We start from the raw sequence: 22,860 nt of genomic DNA on the forward strand, positions 1-22,860 counted from the left end.
ATGGATTCTATGATCCCATTTTTCTCAGCAGGAGTCTATGTGCGCCGCTATCTTTACATTTAACTTTATCTCTTCTTTGCCATTTGCTCTGTGATTGTCACATCAAAGCTCTTCATTAACGAGATTGCAATCCTGTTCTCCACTCAGCTGACATTGATCGTAATGGTGAATCCAAGGAAATAACACGCTGTCATCTAGCATGAAGTTTGCAGCAGTGAAAATTGTCGATAACAAACTGTTTGTTGGACCGACACTCAAGCCGGAATCTTTGCTTTTCGAAGACAGTTATCTTACCGAGTGAGCAATCCAGTAATAACTCATGTCTTGTCTTCATAGCTTTAATTCTGCCAGTATCTCCGTTCTACTTTCCAAACTTCACAGAGGCACTACTATTTAATGAAGTGGTTTGTTTATGTTTCAGATAGCATTGTTCGACAAGAAACAAATGAGTGTGGAGAACCGGATAATAGTGATAATAAACTCAACGCTCATATGAAAGGACAGTTCGCTTTGATCGACATTCTTCACCCCCTCTCTCGATTCGCCTTCGTCCCAACTCTCTAATACTGTGTCTGTAACAGATTTTATATTCTTCTTCTTCTTCTCGTGCCTTTGTCCCGCATCGCCGATGGGTGGGTATATTTACGTACGGATTTGGCGTGGTTAATTTAATGTATGGCCAGATGCCTTTCCTGTCATCACCCCGTTATGTATTTACTAAGATGGTATCTGTTCTTTCGGACATGTCCGAAAGAACAGATACCATCGGTGACCGAGCAGCTAGTTAGAATGAAATTACAATGAAATGAACACCCTTAGCTGCTTACAGGCGTTGACATACGTCAACGGGGACAGATGAAACTGTGTGCCCCGACCGGGACTCGAACCCGGGATCTCCTGCTTACATGGCAGACGCTCTATCCATCTGAGCCACCGAGGACACAGAGGATAGCGCGACTGCAGGGATTTATCTCTGGCACGCCTCCCGCGAAACCCACGTTCTCAACGTATTGTCCAGCACTACATTCGTAGTGCCCCCGCCCATTATACTCATTACTCGTGGCGCGTTGCCGATTCTCGTAAGACATGTCCGAAAGAACAAATCAAATGGCTCTGAGCACTATGGGACTCAACAGCTGAGGTCATCAGTCCCCTAGAACTTAGAACTCCTTAAACCTAACTAACCTAAAGACAACACACACATCCATGCCCGAGGCAGGATTCGAACCTGCGACCGTAGCAGTCACGCGGTTCTGGACTGAAGTGCCTAGAACCGCACGGCCACCGCAGCCGGCTCCGAAAGAACAGATACCATCGTAGTATATATATATAGTTAAGGCTCACCGGCCACTTGACTATCTTCTTCTTTTGTGCGAATGCACAAACAGTGCCCGAACTCTTACGGGAATCGGCAACGCGCCGCGAGTAATGAGTATAATGGGCGGGGGCACTACGAATGTAGTGCGGGACAATACGTTGAGAATGTGGGTTTCGCGGGAGGCGTGCCAGAGACAAGTCCCTGCAGTCGCGCTATCCTTTGTGTCCTCGGTGGCTCAGGTGGATATAGCGTCTGCTATGTAAGCAGGAGATCCCGGGTTCGAGTCCCGATCGGGACTGTAATCTGTCCCCGTTGACGTATGTCAACGCCTGTAAGCAGCTAAGTGTGTTCATTTCATTGTAATCACCCCGTTACCTCCCGGGAGGGAAATTGTTTATCCATACTGTCTGCGTATAGTGTTATTCATGTGAAAGACAGCGAAAGTTTTGTAAATGTTTGCGAATCGTGTAAGAGAGTCAGGTATTCACGTAGTGGGATGTGGGAAATCGCCTAAAAAGCACCTGCAGAGAGGCCGGTTCACCGACCCCCGTCGTTAATCCTCCGGGCGGATTTAATCAGGGTCGGCGCACCTCCTCGCTCCGGAAGCGGCGCTTTAACACTCACGGCTATCCGGGCGGGTATTCTCAAACAGGTTCTTCGTGGAGGTAATATGTTCTGGGACGTTACGCCACGTCGTTTTCGTCTTCAATTTCTTCTACTCCATTCTTCGTTCCGACCCCTCTGCTTGGGATCTTCCTCAGGATTCTGTGGTATTCACAGTTATTTGGTCTATGTGATTCTAGACATTTGAAGGATGGAAGAAGATTAGGGCGTGGTCATTAGAGACGGATCACAATCTCGAATTACGAAAGGATTGGGAAGGAAATCTGCCGTGCCTTTTTCAAAGGAACCATCTCGGCAGCTGTCTGAAGCGATGTACGGAAATTACGGAAAACCTAATCTAGAGAGCCGGATGGGGTTTTGAACCGTCATCCTCCCGGATGAGCGTCCAGCGTGCTTAGACTAGGAAGTAATTTTGGGAAAATATGAAACACCTAACCGCCGATGCTGAACGGGAATTTGAATTGGACTCCTCCAGAATATTAGGTAAAGTGTAACTGTCAAAATGGAGATTCCGCGAGTGCCAGATATTTTCTGTATATTGTTTATCAACCGGAAATAATCCCAAGCTAGTCAGACTTGTTGTGGATTGGCAGGAGACCAACCCACTAAATTTAGAGGAAGCCGAAAGGCACGCGTTTTAGTTCACGCAGGCTGGCGTGAGGTCTGGAACAAGACAAGGAAATTAGAACTTAGAAAAACGGACGCAGATGGTGGAATACTTAACTTTAATCCATTAATGTTGAACGTAGCTCTTGTCTGTACATTATTTACAATATCAATAGCAACTGATAATGGCGCCTTGCTAGGTCGTAGCAAATGACGTAGCTGAAGGCTATGCTAACTATCGTCTCGGCAAATGAGAGCGTATTTTGTCAGTGAACCATCGCTAGCAAAGTCGGCTGTACAACTGGGGCGAGTGCTAGGAAGTCTCTCTAGACCTGCCGTGTGGCGGCGCTCGGTCTGCAATCACTGATAGTGGCGACATGCGGGTCCGACTTATACTAACGGACCGCGGCCGATTTAAAGGCTACCACCTAGCAAGTGTGGTGTCTGGCGGTGACACCACAAGACTCAATCACCACTTTCGGGTGTCCGTTGCAGCCATCTTCCAATAAAAAGTGTAACACCAACGATCTCTTGATACTGAGGCAGTCACTTGCCGCAGGCTAGGCAACGTAGGACCTTTCGGAAATGTCTCCATCTTTATTCCGAAAGCCAATGATCATGCCCATTTGGGCGCCAGAAATCGGCCCGTTTCCGCACAACGACAACGACTACCCAGTTTTGCGCGTCTTCCCTACACGCTTTACATACTGTCCACTGCTAGTGCTACCAGCTGCCGTCTGGAAGTGGTCATTGCAAGTTGACGTCAGTATAGGCGGTGGTCACATTAATCTGATAGGACTGTGTAACATCTGTGAAAGTTTTCAGGTCGGGATCACGAATCACCATGCCCAGAGGATGTGCACGTGCAGCCTATCACCATCTTTCGGTCTTTAAAAGAGGTCGATTCATTCACATGAAAAATGTGGAACCATCATACCGATAAATGACATTGGCAGTTATTTACAGTGCAATGACTGCAGAACGGGAGGTGACGAGATAGAAGCAGCGATTCTCCAGAGCCATACCCCTCAGTTCACAGAATCAAGGTAAGAGTAGCTAGTGAATATGACAATAGGGCTGTTGAAGGAAGGCTGAATGTTCGCCAGTACGTGCAAAGAATGGTACAGCGTGTTGTCATACCCTTCATGACAAGGGTACGGTACCAAAAGGCATATTCCGGTAGAATAATGTAAGACCCCCGCACTGCAGTCCACACCACAGACACCGTCAGGAATGTATGGATCCTTGAATGGCTTGCACGAACTGCTACAATATGTGTTTCAGGCAAAACAAGAAATTCCTCAAGATGGCATTGGGAGGTTGCTCGCTTTCACGTCACAATGTGTTCCGCAGTGCGTTCTTGCCTGCAGGGGCCACACCTCATATTGATGTTTGCGATGGACTTCAGCCCCACATGAAATCAAAGTTTAGTCATTTAAAACCAATTAACTGCTGAACATCTCCATAGAATTTTATAAATACTGGAATGTTGCTTCATGGTCTAACGCTTTCCATTTCCAAAGCGTGTAGTATAGGGCATATCAAACAGAATGATCTGATTTAAAAACTTCATATTTATTGATGGAAACATATCAGAAAGCAGAGACAAATTGCAAAGCACACAGAAAATTTTAAAGTTTTAGTTATGCTATTATAAATGCCCCGTGTGTCCAGCAGCAGCAACACCGACAATACGTAGACGATAGGTAAGTTCGTCATACACTCTTTGCATCATACGCACAGTGTCAAAAGTTACTGCGCTTTTTATTCTGTTCTTCAGCTCACCTATGTCACGAGGTAAATGGGCGATGAAAACAGTTCCCTCCACATATCCACGCGAGAAAAAATCGCATGGGGTGATGTCTGGAGATTTTGGAAGCCAAGAGTGTAGGACAGTGTGTCACCGTCCCGTGCACCCTATCCAACGTTGAGGCAACGTATACTCGTAGTTGAGGTACTGTCGTACAGTGTTGTTACCAGTGCAGTGGAGTTCTGTCGTGTTGAAATATGAAGTCTTAGAGTCCTCCTCAAGTTGTGGAAAGAGCCAAGTCTACAGCATTAAAAAATAGCTCATTCCATTCGCCGTATTTTGCTGAAAGAGTAAGGGGCAATAAACTTTTTCATAAGAAGTGGTACAAAAGGTTCACTTTAGGTGAGTCTTTTTCATGCTCAAAAATTGCATGGAGATGCTTTACCGCTAACATGAAATGTAGCTTCACCACCGAAAACTAACCGTGATAAAAATGTATGATTTTCCATGTCTTCCAGCAGAACATTTCTGAAGTCAACACGTTTCTCTTTATCACCAAGCCGAAGCGCTTGCACTGATTGTGGTCTAGAGATCAAATGTCGCCATAACACTTGCCAGACAGTCATGTAAGGAACTGCAAGTTCTCTTCTTGCGCGGCACATAGATTTAGGATGATTCCACACAAATTTTTGCCGAATTATTTGCAGCGTTTCATCAAACGAGCAAGGTCAACCTCGACTCTTACCTTTGCAGAAACACCCTTTCCTTACAAATTGATAATACCGACGACTAATGATTTCCAGGAAATCCGGATCAGTCCCAAAACGCCAAAGAAACTCACGGCGCACTGGAATCACTGACTCTCTCTTGCTAAAGGATAGTACACAAAGCGTCGTCCATTGATCGGATGCCATCTTGCATCCTGAGCAGATGCATGGATTCTAAAACTCTAGGCTATGACCCTTCAATCAACACATATTTCCTGTCCGGTATGCTCCTGTTTCGCAATTATTACATTCTAAAATAGGTCATTCTTTTTTTTACCACGTAGTTCAGAACGTTAACTCCACTGGCCTTAGGGAGTACGATGCCTCACAGAGTAAATTTTTAAGGTGCTGTATGACAGTAGCGATGACGATCTGACGAACTGTAGAGTAAAACCTAACAATATGCAGCATTACGATGGGTCAGGTCGAGGGAGACTCATCTACAACTGCGCTGTTCGATGAGCGACCTACGTGATCGGTCCATAACTGTGCGCTGCTGCTCTCCGATTGAAGTCGTCGACTTGGCAGAATTGAAACAAAAACTTGAACTCGTCAGACCGGGCGGTGTTTTTCCAGTTTCGGACTTCCCGATCGCGCTGACTGATGGCCCCGCTGAACTCGGGCCGCGCTTGGGTTCTTCCGAAGTAGGAACATTCCTTCAGCTGCCACATCCTGTGAATCTGGAACTGAGCGGCGCCAGCCGACACCACCTCACACGAGTCGTGCACCCTGTCCAAGTTTGACCGCGAGAAGGCAGGAAGATTTTCGTTTATCGCTCTCTCGATGATGAAGTAACTAGAGCTGGTGCGCAATCTCAGATTGGATGACGACACGTAAGCAAATCGAACTTGCTCTTTTTGAAAGGGACGTCTCTGCCATAAGCCAAGAGAATTCAGATTGACTTTCCTAAAAAGAGCAATTACTGCAAAGAGAAGTACACTATTGGCCATTAAAATTGCTACACCAAGAAGAAATGCAGATGGTAAACGGGTATTCAATGGATAAATATATTATATTAGAACTGACATGTGATTACATTTTCACGCAATTTGGGTGCATAGATCCTTGAAATCAGTACCCAGAACTACCACCTCCGGCCGTAATAACGGCCATGATCCGCCTGGGCATTGAGTCAAACAGAGCTTGGATGGCGTGTACAGGCACAGCTGGCCATGCAGCTTCAACACCACAGTTCATCAACAGTAGTGACTAGTGTATTGTGACGAGCCAGTTGCTCGGCCACCATTGACCAGACGTTTTCAATTGGTGCGAGATCTGGAGAATGTGCTGGCCAGGGCAGCAGTCGAACATTTTCTGTATCCAGAAAGGCCCGTACAGGACCTGCAACATGCGATCGTGCATTATACTGCTGAAAAGTAGGGTTTCGCAGGGATCGAATGAAGGGTAGAGCCACGGGTCGTAACACATCTGAAATGTAACGTCCACTGTTCAAAGTGCCGTCAATACGAACAAGAGGTGACCCAGACATGTAACCAATGGCATCCCATACCATCACGCCGGGTAATACGGCAGTATGGCGATGACGAATACACGCTTCCAATGTGCGTCCACCGCGATGTCGCCAAACACGGATGCGACCATCATGATGCTGTAAACAGAACCTGGATTCATCCGAAAAAATGACGTTTTGCCATTCGTGCACCCAGGTTCGTCGTTGAGTACACCATCGCAGGAGCTCCTGTCTGTGATGCAGCGTCAAGGGTAACCGCAGCCACGGTCTCCGAGCTGATAGTCCATGCTGCTGCGAAAGTCGTCGAACTGTTCGTGCAGATGGTTGTTGTCTTGCAAACGTCCCCATCTGTTGACTCAGGGATGGAGACGTGGCTGCACGATACGTTACAGCCATGCGGATAAGATGCCTGTCATCTCGACTGCTGGTGATACGAGGCCGTTGAGATCCAGCACGGCGTTCCGTATTACCCTCCTGAACCCACCGATTCCATATTCTGCTAATAGTCATTGGATCTCGACCAACGCGAGCAGCAATGTCGCGGTACGATAAACTGCAATCGCGATAGGCTACAATCCAACCTTTATCAAAGTCGGAAACGTGATGGTACGCATTTCTCATCCTTACAAGAGGCATCACAACAACGTTTCACCAGGCAACGCCGGTCAACTGCTGTTTGTGTATGAGAAATCGGTTGGAAACTTTCCTCATGTCAGCACGTTGTAAGTGTCGCCACCGGCGCCAACCTTGTATGAATGCCCTGAAAAGCTAATCATTTCCATATCACAGCATCTTCTGCCTGTCGGTTAAATTTCGCGTCTGTAGCACGACATCTTCGGGGTGTAGCAATTTTAATGGCCAGTAGTGTATTATCAAGTTGAGTGGATCACTCTACTGAAAGTAGAACTTTCTATAAGTTTAAGCAGCCAGGGATGTCTGAATGAATACATCACCGACACACACACACTATCTGATCAAAACTATCCGGAAACACGTATGTAACACGGACTTGGCCACTATGTGTCACGAGAGGCGCAGCCGCTAGTATAAAAAGAGGCGGAGGGTACGGTGTTGTCAGTATAGAAGCAGGAACAGTAGATTGGGTTGGTCAGGAAAGCTCAGTGGTTTCGAACATGGACTACTCATTTGACACCATATTACAAGGGAAGCTCCCCATCGCAACTCCGACAGATTTAAATGAAATTAGAATTATATGTTAATACTTTCAGCTGCTGACGTGCGTAGATATATACCAACGGGGACACGGGACTCGAACCCGGGATCTCCTGCTTACATAGCAGACGCTCTATCCATCTGAGCCACCGAGGGCACAGAGCACAGTGCGACTGCAGTGACTATCTTGTGCACGCCTTCCGCGTGACCCACATTCTCACCTTATATGTCCACACACTACATTCGTAGTGTCCCTACCCAAAACACTAATTACTCGTGGAAGACATTCTTACCAAGTCCCGTAAGAGGTCGGGTAATATGTGTGCATCCGCACAGAAGAGGAAGGTCATGGTCGGTATTGCCAGAACTATATACTTAGATGGATATGGTGACTGTTCTTTCACCGGCCGCGGTGGTCGAGCGGTTCTAGGTGCTTCAGTCTGGAACCGAGCGACTGCTACGGTCGCAGGTTCTAATCCTGCTTCGGGCATGGATGTTTGTGACGTCCTTAGGTTAGTTAGGTTTAAGTAGTTCTAAGTTCTACGGGACTGATGACCTCAGATGTTAAGTCCCATAGTGCTCAGAGCCATTTGAACCATTTGAATTTTGTCTGTTCTTTCGTACATGTCCGAAAAAATGGACACCATATCCATATAAGTACATCCGTCAGATTTAGTAGTAAGATTACCCAGTGGATAGCCCGTCACAAACTGAACACAGATCAAGCATGTTAATAGACAGAAGGTGTACTGAGCTGTGAAAAAGGAAGCAAAAGAAAAAACAGTGAACGGCTCGAGAACAAGATGTGCGACATCGAGTAAGTTTTACGAGGCACGGCGTGGTGACTACGTGGTCACAATGCTGCGCTACGAAGCGGAAGATTCGTGTTCGATTCCCGTCCTGTCCCATTTTCTTCTCTCACAACAATATGAACTGTCCGCCCGGTCATTGCCGTGTCTGGCCGCTGTATTCAAATTTGTGTTATTGTCGTGGTATAATGTCCGTTTGCAACAGCGAGGTGTAAGGAAGGGACTTCCAGAGTACGTACCTGTTCGTTCTACGCAAGTATCAATGTTAGGACTCTTGCGTTCCGTTTGGGAAGTTTTGACCCTTGAATTCCTTTGTTGTAACATAATTCACACCCGTTTATTCGTTGTTTTCATTTCTGTGAGAGGTCTATGCGGAGTCACGCCTTCTCTCAATATTCATCACATACATTCCACAGTAATATATTCTTACTACATGACTCATGTTCTATTACCAATGTATGTATGGCAATTGACAAGACCACAGAAGGAGAACAGACACGTCAATGACCTGACGGACGGTTCATAACTTTGTGAAAAAATGGGGCAAGAGGCAGATTTGAACACGGATCTCGCGCTTTGCACTTCAGTTCCGTGACCACACAACCACGATGCCGTGATTCTTCCAATCGGCTTGATGTTGCACTTTTTGAGCTTGGACTATTCAGTGTTTCTGTTTTGCTTTTTTTCACAGTTTAGTACTTATTCTTCCTGTTTCGATGCTTGATCTGTGTGGAGTTTTTGACGGACTATCCATTGGGTCATCTTACCAATAAATCTGACGGGAGTGTGATGGGGAGTTTTCTTTCCAAGTCGACTGTTGGTGATGTGATGGTGAAGTGGAAACTCGAAAGAACAAACCACAACTGAAACCTTGGTAGGGAGACCATATGTACTGACGGACAGGGGCCGTCCAGCACTGCAGAGGGTGGTAGTAAAGCACGAATGTACTCAGCAGAAGGAAGTGCTACCAGCAGTCCAGTTATCACAACGACTGTACGTTGGAAAGAATGGGCTATAATGCTCGAGCAACTCGTCATAGGACACATATTTCTGTAGTCGGTGCTTACCGACACTTGAGGTGGGTAAACGATTGATGTGGAGTGAGGAATCTCGCTTTATCCTCTGTCAATCCGATCGAATGGTCTCGGTTTGGCGAGTGCATGACGAACGTTGCTAGCCACATTGCGTAGGGACAACGGTGAACAGAGGAGGTGGTGTCACAGTATGAGGGTGTCTTTCGTGCTTAGGTTGTGGTCACCTTACTGTTCTTAAGAAACTAATAACTACTGAGAGGTATGAACTAATTTCATAGCACTGTGTACTGGGTACAGTAGAAGAACACTTCGGATACTATGATTATTGGTCTCATCATGAAAACGCAAACTATCATAAACCATCATCTGCGAGGCAATAATTTGTAGACAGTAACATTCCTGAAGGGACCGCCTATCCAGAGTTCCGAACTGACTCCAACGGGACAACTGTAGACTAAGTTAGACTTCGCTCCACTCCTCAGTATGCAACATCACTACCTTCTCTGGTTTCGGTTCTTGAGGGATATTGGGCTGCCATTTCTCCACAGACATTCAGACATATCATCGACAGTGTCCCAAACAGAGTTCAATCGGTCGTAAAGACAATGGGTAGACGCAGACAGTATTAATGTCCACTAACAGGTGTCCAGATATTTTTGATCACATTGCGGATGTTCACGAGTTGACTGATGATTCGCAGTGTTTTTGAGTCCGTATTTAACTGCTAAATATTTCCTCCGACACTTTGTATTTGTAACTCTGTATTCACCTGACCAGAAGTCCTGTTCCTCCTGTCACTTAACTTCACTAATTCCCACTATATCTCACTTTAACCTATCCATTCCCCTCTTTAAATTTTCTAACCTGACTGCTCGATTAAGGGATCTGACATTCCACAGCCCGATCCGTAGAACGTCAGTTTTGTTTCTCCTGATAACGACATCCTCCTGAATAGTTCCCGCCCGGGGATCCGAATGGGGGACTATTTTACCTCCGGAATATTTTACTCAAGAGGAGATGCCACCATCATTTGACTATACAGTAGATTTGCATGCCCTCGGGAAAAATTACGGCTGTAGTTTTCCCTTGCTTCCAGCCGTTCGCAGTACCAGGACGGCAAGGCTGCTTTGATTGATGTTACAAGGTCAGATCAGTCAACCATCCAGACTGTTGGTCCTGCAACTACTGAAAAGGCTGCTGCCCCTACGGTACGACTGTTTGTATCGGTGAGGCACACAAGCTTCCCCACCAATGACAACGTCCATGGTTCATGGGGGGAGACGAACACTAGTAGGAAAAATAAAAACCAGGACCTTGTGCAACTTTTCAATTGCTACGATAACAAAGCAAACAACGTAATAAAGATTAAAAAGAGATGAAAGCACAAAATCAATTTCTGTAATAGGGCTGAGATCGACCTGAAGAGGTTATAATTTCCGATACTAGAAGACGCCGCCACAGTCCCTTGTCTCTCGCAGGCGCAGTTTTGCAGCATACTCGGAAATTTAGATCTCCATACTCAGCACTACCTATAAAACAATGACGTCTGGCGCAGTGGTTAGCACACTGGACTCACATTCGGGAGGACGACTGTTCAATCCCATCTCCGGCCATCCTGATTTAGGTTTTCCGTGATTTCCCTAAATCGTTTCAGGCAAATGCCGGGATGGTTCCCTTGAAAGGGCACGGCCGATTTCCTTCCCCATCCTTCCCTAACCCAAGCTTGCGCTCCGTCCCTAATGACCTCGTTGTCGACGGGACGTTAAACACAAATCTCGCGACGTGGTTGGTTGCTGATTTACACGCAGGACGAAAGGCGCACGCACTTCGAGCAGTCGGCTTTGAGCAGAAAGTCTCTCTCTTAAAATTGGCTTAAGGGGATACGGAATCGGATTTTGGGTTAATAAATCGAATTTTTTTTTATTGGCGTATTATATTCTGCCATGTTTCCTCTTTAAAATGACGTATCATACATAGCTCTACTACAATTACAACTATTTTATTTTTATATATTTGTGAGATCGGGTATTGCGCTTTAGTTATACACGTCTCTCGTGGCTGACCATGAACTTTTTGGCAGTACCTTTAAAGTGACATGAATTGAAATATCCCGGTTTCCAGCGACTATTTATACACTAGTTGCCCGAAAATGTTTCTCTCTGGTTTCCTCAAGTTACTCTTTGACTTTGTGGCGGGACTGTTTTGTAAACAGTGTGATATAAGAAAGTAGTTGTTGTTGAGTTATTTCGTATTTAGTGCTTCATTTTTCGCAGTGAAAATGCCTAGAGCTAAAGCAAAAGTATTTAAAAAGCGTGTGAACTGGCAAAAGAAAAGAAATAATGATTCATTAGCAAAGCAAAGCAGTTCATCATCATCACTGTTGGAAAATGTGAATCCACTTATTACTGATTTGCCGAACGAACTTACACCAAATGAAAACAGTGCTTCTCATAAAAAACTAAGAGATTTGGAAGAGAAATATAATTTACTTGATAGAGGGAATGAAGTTTTTGAACTCATTGATACGAATATATTGTGTGAAGCTCTTGAAAACAGTTTGTGCTGCAAAAAATGTCATGGAAACGTTTCTCTGAAAGTAGAATCCCATGTTGGCCTGGCTGCCCAGTTTAATTTAATATGCAGTGTTTGTAAATACAGCTGTAAGTTTCCAAGTTCGGTTTCAGTAACTGTAAATAATGGATACAAGAAAACTGAACTTTATAGTGTAAATATTAGGTTAGTTTATGGATTGCGAGCAATTGGTAAGGGCAAAGCAGCTGGTGATATGCTATGTGGTGTTCTAAATCTTCCAAGTGCACCTTCAAAGTTTGAAGCTTACAATTATGTACTAGGATCTGCAGTTGAAGATGTAGCACAGAAGTCAATGCAGGTTGCTGTGGAAGAAGCAGTGGAAGAAAATGACGGCAGTCGTGACCTCACAGTGGCGTTTGATGGCACGTGGCAGAAAAGGGGCCACACCTCCAACAATGGTGTTGTAACAGCAACTAGTGTTGATACTGGCAAGGTTATTGATGTTGCAATAATGTCTAAATACTGTAGGTGCACAGGCAGGCTGAAAAATGAACGCAGTGATGACTGTATTGCTAATTATTATGGTAGTAGTGGTGGCATGGAGGTTGCTGGGGTGAAGAAAATTTTTCATCGCTCTTCACAGTGGTATAATGTTCGCTATGTCAAATATCTGGGAGATGGTGACTGTAAAGCATTCAAAGAAGTTTTGGAAAGCAAACCATATGGGAACAGTGTAAATATAAGCAAACTTGAATGTATAGGACATGTGCAGAAGAGAATGGGTGCCAGGCTGAGAAGGTTAAAATCAGTTATGAAAGGGAAAAAACTAGATGATGGGAAAACCTTGGATGGCAGAGGAAGATTGACTGATTCCATAATAGACCACATTCAGAACTGCTATGGCCTTGCAATCAGGCAAAATACAGGCAATCTTGAAGAAATGAGGAGAGCTATATGGGCTTTATATTTCCACACCGCATCCACGGATGAGCATCCACAACATGGTTTGTGCCCCAAAGGTGAAAACAGCTGGTGTAAATACAATAGGGGACTAACAACAGGAGAGAAATACATTCACCACCACAGTCTACCATCAGCCATCATGGCAGAAATAAAGCCCATTTTCAGAGATCTGGCTGACAGAAGTCTTCTGATGAAATGTCTTCACGGAAAAACGCAGAACCCCAACGAGTGCTTGAATAGTGTGATATGGCATCGTCTCCCAAAAACAGTGTTTGTCGGAATTAATACACTACATTTTGGTGTGTATGATGCTGTGGCAACCTTCAATCTTGGAAATATAACTAAATGCCAGGTCCTTCAAAAGTTGGGTATGTGTGTTGGTTCCCGTACGGTACGTGCTATGTTCTTTTTAGATCAGCACAGACTAAGGCATGCTGATAATATAATCAAGACATTAGTGAAAAAAGCAAGACAGGTGCAGAGGGGTGCCAAAAGAAGACTTGAAGATGATTATGAAGACTGTGAAGGGGGTATTAGCTACGGATCAGGAATGTTTTAATCTTCTTTCTCCGTTTCCCGTAAGTTTACTTTTTACTTCATCTAGGAACATTATCTCAGGTACTGGTCAACCTAGAAGTCTGAAATTTTTATGACGTAGTGACATAGGTCCCTATTACATACTGAAACAACGATTTTTTAATTACTTGATTTACAAAAGACTTAGGGGTGATAGTCTAGTAAAAAGCGATGGAAAAAATTTACTTAAAAATAAATGTACAATATCTCTGTAAGAAAATACTTTGACAATAAACTGTTGTTTCAGTATTGTTTTAACATATGAATGCACATACAGTAAAATTTTTACCTCTCTGTCTCCAGTAGTTTGTGAGAAAATGTTCCCTATAGTAGGCATATATTAACATTGCGGGGATAGGTGATTCCGTATCCCCTTAACATTGCCACAACCCCTATAACAGTACCGACCCCGGAGAGAGACAGGAAAAGGCAAGGAAGAAGGCAAGAAGGAAGTTCTTTGTTTCAGTTTTAAAAAAAAAGAGCATTTTCTTTGTTTTATAGTTTGCGATCTTCCATAAAAATGTGGTCCCTTCTTTGTTGGCTATTGGCTATAAATCTACTGTTTCCAAATTCTGTCGAGGTACTTCGCTTCGTGCCGACTGTAAGACTGCTCTTGTTCTGCCTGTCAGTAACGTGACGGGATTCTGTTCTGGAGAGGAACAGGTATTGATGTTACGAGACGAGGGACAGCTGTTTACTCGGGGAGCGCTGGAGGCGAGCCACGCCGCGCCGGTGCTCCTTGGCAGGGAGTGAAAGGCAGCGGCGGAAGGAAACACTTGAGATGGTAAACACGGCGCAGCTCGCCCGATAGTACCTGCTGCCGAAACGGAAAACGAAGATTAGGCTTTCACGTCCCGTCGACGATGAGGCCATTAGAGGCGGGGCGCAAGCTCGGACTGGCAGACGATGGAGAAAAAACATCAGCCAACAAACAAAAATAAAATAAAAAATCCTCCATTCTACAAACCGGAATGGCATAATGTTCCCGTTATCAGTAGACTGATGAAAGTCCTATTTCAATGTCTTTCTTCTAAGTATCCGTTTCAAAAATGGCTCTGAGCACTATGGGACTCAACTGCTGTGGTCATAAGTCCCCTAGAACTTAGAACTACTTAAACCTAACTAACCTAAGGACAGCACACAACACCCAGCCATCACGAGGGAGAGAAAATCCCTGACCCCGCCGGGAATCGAACCCGGGAACCCGAGCGTGGGAAGCGAGAACGCTACCGCACGACCACGAGATGCGGGCAAGTATCCGTTTGCTAGCGCTTGCCCACCGCGAGCCCAGTCATTATATTTGTAAAGGAAACGTGTTAGCCGGCCGCAGTGGCCGAGCGGTTCTAGGCACTACAGTCTAGAACCGCGCGACCGCTAAGGTCGCAGGTTCGAATCCTGCCTCGGGCATGGATGTGTGTGTTGTCCTTAGCTTAGTTAGGTTTAAGTAGTTCTCAGTTCTAGTGGACTCATGACCTCAGGAGTTAAGTCCCATAGTGCTCAGAGCCATTTGAACCATTTTTGAAACATGTTAAGAACTCAAGGCTGAATATAGACATTTGTAGTCACTCACGTGCGAGTTTGTTATAGCATTATTATTTGTGACATATATTAAGGAAACTAATACGTGTAAAAGAAATAAATTTAAAATAAGAAAGTAAAATGCAGGATTTAAATATCTTCAACATTCCGCAGCCCTGTCAGCAGCTGTATAAATATCAATTTTAATTTTAATAACCAACAGCCTCATTTGCATCGTTTACCTAGAATTTACCTGGGTTTCAGCCGGGGTAACCCAACCTTCTTCAGAATAAAAGTAACCACCGTTTGTCCATAGTGGACATCGTCAAGCTAAAACTACAAATCCACAAATTATCATCAGACCGTAAAAACTTATCTGAAACTGGAACTCAGTACAGCACTCGTGGCTGCCGCATCGCGGTCGCGAAGTGGGGCCGAGGCAGTTTCAGATAAGTTTTACAGTCTGACGATAGTTTATGGATTTGTAGTTTTAGCTTCACGATGTCCACTATGAACAAACGGTAGCTACTGTTATTCTGAAGAAGGTTTGGTTACCCCGACTGAAACCTAGGTAAATTCTAGGTAAACGGTGCAACTGAGGCTGCTGATTATTAAAATTAAAATTAAAGTACAGGATTATTTAAGTTACCCCATGTGGAGTTGCTAGTCTCCTATCGGGCGCCTCCCCAGGTGACGGATAGGGGAATGTGCACTAGATGTAGTGGGTGCCGTGGAAATACACTGAAGAGTCAAAGAAACTGGCGCACCTGCTAAATATCGTGTAAGGCCCTGCGAGCACGCGGAACTGCCGCAACACGACGTGACATGGACTCGGCTAATGTCTGAAGCTGTAGTGCTGGAGGGAATTGACACCATGAATCCTGGAGGGCTGTCCATAAATCCGTAAAAGTTCAAATTGCTCTGAGCACTATGGGACTTAACATCTATGGTCATCAGTCCCCTAGAACTTAGAACTACTTAAACCTAACCAACCTAAGGACATCACAGAACACCCAGTCATCACGAGGCAGAGAAAATCCCTGACCCCGCCGGGAATCGAACCCGGGAACCCGGGCGCGGGAAGCGAGAACGCTACCGCACGACCACGAGCAGCGGACTCAGTAAAAGTACGAAGGGGTGGAGATATCTTCTGAACAGCACGTTGCAAGGCATCCCATGCTCAATTAGTTCATGGCTGGGGAGTTTAATGGTCAGCAAAAGTGTTTAAACTCAGAAGAGTGTTCCTGCAGCCGATCTGTAACAATTCTGGACGTGTGGGATGTCTCATTGGTCTGCTGGAATTCCGTCGGAATTCACAATGGACATGAATGGATGCATGTCATTAGACAGGATACTTATGTACGTGTCACCTGTCAGAATCATATTTAGACGTATCAGGGGTCCCATATCACTCCAGCTGCACTCGCCCCACATCATTACAGAGCCTCCACTAGCTTGAACAGTCCCCTGCTGACATGCAGGGTCCATGGATTTATGAGGTTGTCTCCATACCCGTACACGTCCATCCGCTCGATACAATTTGAAACGAGACTCGTCTTTGTTTCCAGTCATCAACAGTCCAATGTCGGTGTTGACGGGCTAGGGCGAGGCGTAAAACTTTGTGTCGTGCATTCATCAAAGCCCGTATCGATGATGTTTCGTCGAATGGTTCGCACGATGACACTTTTTGATGGTCCAGCACTGAAATTCGCAGTAATTTGCGGAAGGGTTGCACCTCTGTCCCGTTGAACGATTCTTTTCAATCGCCGTTGGTCCCCCTCTTGCAGGATCTTTTTTCCGGCCGCAGCGATGTCGGAGATTGTATGTTTTACCGGATTCCTGATATTCACGCTACACTCGTGAAGTGCTCGTACGGGAAAATCACCTCTTCATCGCTCGTGCGCCGACTCTAACGCCACGTTCAAACTCACTTAAATCTTGATAACGTGTTAGTGTAGGAGCAACAACCGATCTAGCAACTGCGCCATATACTTGCCTTATATAGGCTTTGCCGACCGGTTTAAGAGAAGATTAATTGAGTATTCTACAAATGGACACGGTTAATATAATTAAGTAAACATTTGATAGTATCTACCTTTGCAAAATCCATGTTTTTCTCCGATTACTGCTTGACAGATTTAATAGAGAGCCATGGCACGAGGGAAAACACACTTCTTATGTAGTCACATGTATTTTAAAACAACTGAGACTATACACGACAAAACAATGGCTAGGGGAGTCATGGGGAGTTTGATATAGACAGTAAGAGAGCGAGTGGCAGAAGCAGAGAAAACGTTATACACGGGGTCATTCCGTGATGTTGTTTCAATCATTTAGGGATGATGGAGAAGGGTAAGTGTATTAATTCGAGGTAAGGGCACGCTCTTTGAAATCTCATTGTTTTCCATATTTTGGGAGAAGGTAATATGAGCGAAAAACTAGACAAATTTGTCATTAAACATGGGTTGTGAAATGCGTACCTCAAGAGCTGGGAGCTCTTATTCAGTAGAAGAGATGCGTTTCATAGAAGCAAAGATGAATAAGTGCTCGTTGCTCTTGAAGTATGCAATTAGAGCCCATGTTTACTGCACAACTTTTCCTTGTTTTGGTCCATACTATCATCTCTAAAAATATGGAAAATATGGCACGGGTCAACTGCTAGAGCTATCAGGACGATTCTCGCGCATAACCTTCGACTTGGTCGTTTCCGATCTATGGTCCCTTATCTCAAATTGATACATTTATCTTTCTAGATCATCCCTGTAAGTTTGTAACATCTTCACGGAATCATCGTGTATATGGACACATGTCATTGGAGGAAAAAGTCTGCAAGAGCGTGTGAGAGAGAGAAATCACTCAGAAATATACTTTGGGTACCATACTTTTTTCTTTGTACAAACAGGACGCGTACGAGGTTGCATTTCATTAAGAAAATGTATGCTTCACAAGAACAACACTCGTTAGCCCGTGCAATGGGTGCTGAACTATGTGCTCCGAAACATTTGCGGCTGCACTAGCGTTGAACACTGTCCTCGTATCTGACAAAGATCGCCTCCTATCCCTCTTTACAGAGCGGGCAGGTCTCCGATCTCCAAGTTTTATGTGGGGGTGTGGACGTCCAACACCTTGTCGCTGGCCAATGAGTTCCCCGTCCTTCAACCAGCTCCCACAGACGCTCGCGACAGTAGTACACGAACAGCCGACCAGCGTCGCCGTTCTCCGACGAGATCGTTCTGAGGCGCTGGACCATAACATCTGCTGTATATCAAAGTCGTCTGTGTCGATTTCCCATCTGGAGCCATATCGTAACTAGAATGATTTCCCGCTCGTCTCTAATTCGCTTATATAGTATGTTTCACGATTCATATCACTGTATTTGATTTATTGTCATTATTATTATAGAGGGGACTTCGTAAATAGAATACTGACAAGGATCCCAGGTCCTCAAATGTACCGTTTGGATGCGGAATAAGTGTGAAGATCGGATCACTTTCAAATCACCCGCATCACGGTACGCACACAAACTGAGATGAGGGTGCCGTCGTCAGTCCCAGGTGTAATTAAGACAGCGCATACCATTTTCGTCCGACTACGAGAAATTGGTGCGTTTGCGAGTATAAGGAGAGTTGACACTCGTGCTTCATGGACGTGCCGTACTCTCGACCTTGAAGAGGACGTCTTTCCTAAAGTCTCCGCTGTGTGCATACTGGGACTGCTGATATTTTTTAAAATATCGGGAATCTGATATATCATTATTCAAAGGAATATCATTGTCGGCTCTCAATATGTCGGAAAAATGTATCTATACATATCGACGGAAAAACATATGACGTACCGACTCATAAAAATATCGGGTACACAATGTAAATATACTACCGGTTTTAGAGCTGTATATTTAAGTATCGATTTCTTATTAGATATTCTGTACATCAACAAGCTAGCAGCTTGCTTATCTCCCTTAGAGCAAGAACTGAAAGGAAAACGTTGCAGGTTCACGCTTGGCGATATCCACTTTGCTAACAATGTCAACTGCATGTAAGTGGCACAATAAAAGATGTTCGATGGGTCTGTCGTTCGGTTTCATCACATATCGGATTTTTTCATTTCTGCAAACTCTAGCAACCTAGCATTTGTAGTGTCAAAATTGCGTGGTTAAGGTAAACGTTGCAGTTTCTGTTAGTAGCGCCGGGCGCCGATTACGTCAGCATTTCTCCTCACACGTCTTCGCCCATCACAAAGAGCAATCTTGTCATTTAGATTTTTCTTCATCATTTTCAGCAACTGTTTTTGAAGAAAATCAATGCGAAGAAATAGCACGCTAGTTGTCTTAAAAATTGTTTTTTAACGCAACTGGTGTGATATTTCTTCACGTCGGAAATCTTGTTATTCCATTCACACCACCACTTCCCAAGGCAATTGAACTTCTTCCTTGTGCCACCTACACTTGCTTCACACAGTCAAAGAGAAAGACTGGACGCGAATAATGCACAAAAAGTAGTAAGACTCCTTCGTAAAGTGAAAGTAAAATTATGTTCTACTACAATTTCAAAAGATTGCTATTTCGATATATGGTGCAGGGAATGGCAATTCAATCTCAATGTAGACAAGTGTAATGTGCTGCGAATACATAGAAAGATTGATCCCTTATCATTTAAGACTTTTATCCATTGTGGATGTGGAACACTGCGACTGTGGTGTGAAAAGGTTTTCAGAAATTACTGCAACCAGTCGCCTTTTATGTAGATGTATTTTATTTAACCATGACCGGTTTCGAGCTGCCTAGCAACTCATCATCAGATGGTATATACATTTAGTGCTTTTTTGTACCCATTGTGTGGGTGGTTGAGTATCTGTGGAGATAAATCTTTCTGCAGGTATATATATATCTCTTTTAGGACGTATTTTAGAAACCATTGTGTCTTGTTTTTCACAATTTCACAAGTTAAAACTTTCACTAGATGTATATTACTTTTATGAGGCACTGTTGGAAACATATATCTTGTTTTTCGTAAACATCGCTGAAGACACTTAGCCAAAGTGAAAGTTTTAACTTGTGAAATTGTGAAAAACAAGACACAATGGTTTCTAAAATACGTCCTAAAAGAGATATATATATACCTGCAGAAAGATTTATCTCCACAGATACTCAACCACCCACACAATGGGTACAAAAAAGCACTAAATGTATATACCATCTGATGATGAGTTGCTAGGCAGCTCGAAACCGGTCATGGTTAAATAAAATACATCTACATAAAAGGCGACTGGTTGCAGTAATTTCTGAAAACCCTTATCATTTAGCTACAAAATAGCAGGTCAGCAACTGGAAGCAGTTAATTCCATAAATTATCTGGGAGTACGCATTAGAAGTGATTTAAAATGGAATGATCATACAAAATTGATCGTCGGTAAAGCAGATGCCAGACTGAGATTCACTGGAAGAATCCTAAGGAAACGCAATCCGAAAACAAAGGAAGTAGGTTACAGTACGCTTGTTCGCCCACTGCTTGAATACTGCACAGCAGTCTGAGATCCGTACCAGACAGGGTTTATAGAAGAGATAGAGAAAATCCAACGGAGAGCAGCGCGCTTCGTTACAGGATCGTTTAGTAATTGCGAAAGCGTTACGGAGATGATAGATAAACTCCAGTGGAAGACTCTGAGGGAGAGACACTCAGTAGCTCGGTACCGGCTTTTGTTAAAGTTTCGAAAACATACCTTCACCGAAGAGTCAAGCAGTATATTGCTCCCTCCTACGTATATCTCCCGAAGAGACCATGAGGATAAAATCAGAGAGATTAGAGCCCACACAGAAGCATACCGACAATCCTTCTTTCCATGAACAATACGAGACTGGAATAGAAGGGAGAATCGATAGAGGTACTCAGGGTACCCTCCGCCACGCACCGTCGGGTGACTTACGGAGTGTGGATGTAGATGTAGATGTCACCGCCAGACACCACACTTGCTAGGTGGTAGCCTTTAAATCGGCCGCGGTCCGTTAGTATACGTCGGACCCGCGTGTCGCCACTATCAATGATTGTAGACCGAGCGCCGCCACACGGCAGGTCTAGTCTAAAGAGACTCCCGAGTACTCGCCCCAGTTGTACAGCCGACTTTGTTAGCGATGGTTCACTGTCTACATACACTCTCATTTGCAGAAACGACAGTTTAGCATAGCCTTCAGCTACGTCATTTGCCACGACCTGGCAAGGCGCCATATTCAGTTACTATAATTACTTCAAGAATGTATTCTGAACAGATAATATTATGAATCATGTACCATCAAGAGCGACGTTCATCATTAATGGATTAAAGTTAAGTATCAAACTAATCGTCCGCTTCCTGAATTCTCATTCCTTGTCATGTTCCAGACCTCACGTCAGTATAGTTCTTCCCTCCTCACGCTAGCCTGCGTTAGCTAAAACGCGTGCATTTCGGGCTCCACTCGTAACACCATGTTGGCTCTTCTGCTAACACATAAATGACTATGTAATAGTTGAAATCTAGATCCGCTGTAGTAAAACGACGGATTCTGCGATCGAGGAGGAGGAGATTAGTGTTTAACATCCCGTCGACAACGAAGTCATTAGGGACGGAGCGCAAGCTCGTATTAGTGAAGGGTGGGGAATAAAATCGGCCGTTCCCTGTCAAAGGAGTCATCCCGGCATCTGCCTGAAGCGATTTAGGGAATTCGCGGAAGACCTAAATCTGGATGGCTGGACGCGGGTTTGAACTGTCGTCCTCCCGAATGCGAGTCCAGTGCGCTAACCACTGCGACTCCCCCGTCGGTGGATTTCGCGAGCGATTGCTGTTCTTTTCTCCACTGTCTATATTCAACATCACTGCGTACAACGGGATCATATAGATTTCGGTCTAGTTACGCTTTATACTTTCCTCACAGCGAGAAGTGTTGCAACGCCCTGTCAAAGGAGTTATCCCAGCATCTGCCTGAAGCGATTTAGGGAAATCGTGGGAAACTTAAATCTGGATGGCTGGACACGGGTTTGAACTGTCGTCCTCCTGAATGCGAGTCCACCCTCGGTTGGGAGATTTCGCGAGCGATTGCTATTCTTTTCTCCATTGTCTATATTCAACGCTCACTGTGAACAATGGGATCATATAGATTTCAGTCTAGTTACCCTCTATACTTTCCTCACAGCGAGAAGTGTTGCAACGCCCTGTCAAAGTAGTTCTCCCGGCATCTGCCTGAAGCGATTTAGGGAAATCGTGGGAAACTTAAATCTGGATGGCTGAACAAGGGTTTGAACTGTCGTCCTCCTGAATGCGAGTCCACCCTCGGTTGGTGGATTTCGCGAGCGATTTCTATATTCAACGCTCACTGTGAACAATGGGATCATATAGATTGGTTCAAATGGCTCTGAGCACCATGGGACTTAACTTCTAAGGTCATCATCAGTGCCCTAGAACTTAGAACTACTCAATCCTAAGTAACCTAAGGACATCACAAACATCCACGCCCAAGGCAGGATTCGAACCTGCGACCGTAGCGGTCGCACGGTTCCAGAGTGTAGCGCCTAGAACCGCTCGGCCACCCCGGCCGGCGGATCATATAGATTCCAGTCTAATTATCCTGTATACTTTCCTCATAGCGACAAGTGTTGCAACGCCACCATGCGGCGTTCAGTCTCACGGTGGGCAATAGTCGAAATGTTTTCGCTCATCAGTGGACATTGCCAGTGTTTCAAAAAAAAAAAA

The 22,860-nt window shown here is 44.7% G+C and overlaps 1 long non-coding RNA gene and 1 other non-coding gene across 2 annotated transcripts in view; both read right to left on the bottom strand.

Moving 5' to 3' along the window:
• LOC126484120 (uncharacterized) overlaps nucleotides 1–22,860 on the bottom strand; it is a 293,517-nt gene that overhangs the window by 60,522 nt on the left and 210,135 nt on the right. The gene's annotated exons all lie outside the window — the stretch shown is intronic.
• Trnat-ugu (transfer RNA threonine (anticodon UGU)) lies at nucleotides 867–940 on the bottom strand. The gene has a single exon. It is a non-coding gene; the product is annotated as a tRNA-Thr (tRNA).

Source organism: Schistocerca serialis, chromosome 6 (assembly GCF_023864345.2).
Source record: "Schistocerca serialis cubense isolate TAMUIC-IGC-003099 chromosome 6, iqSchSeri2.2, whole genome shotgun sequence".
In the NCBI taxonomy this organism is placed as follows: domain Eukaryota; kingdom Metazoa; phylum Arthropoda; class Insecta; order Orthoptera; family Acrididae; genus Schistocerca; species Schistocerca serialis.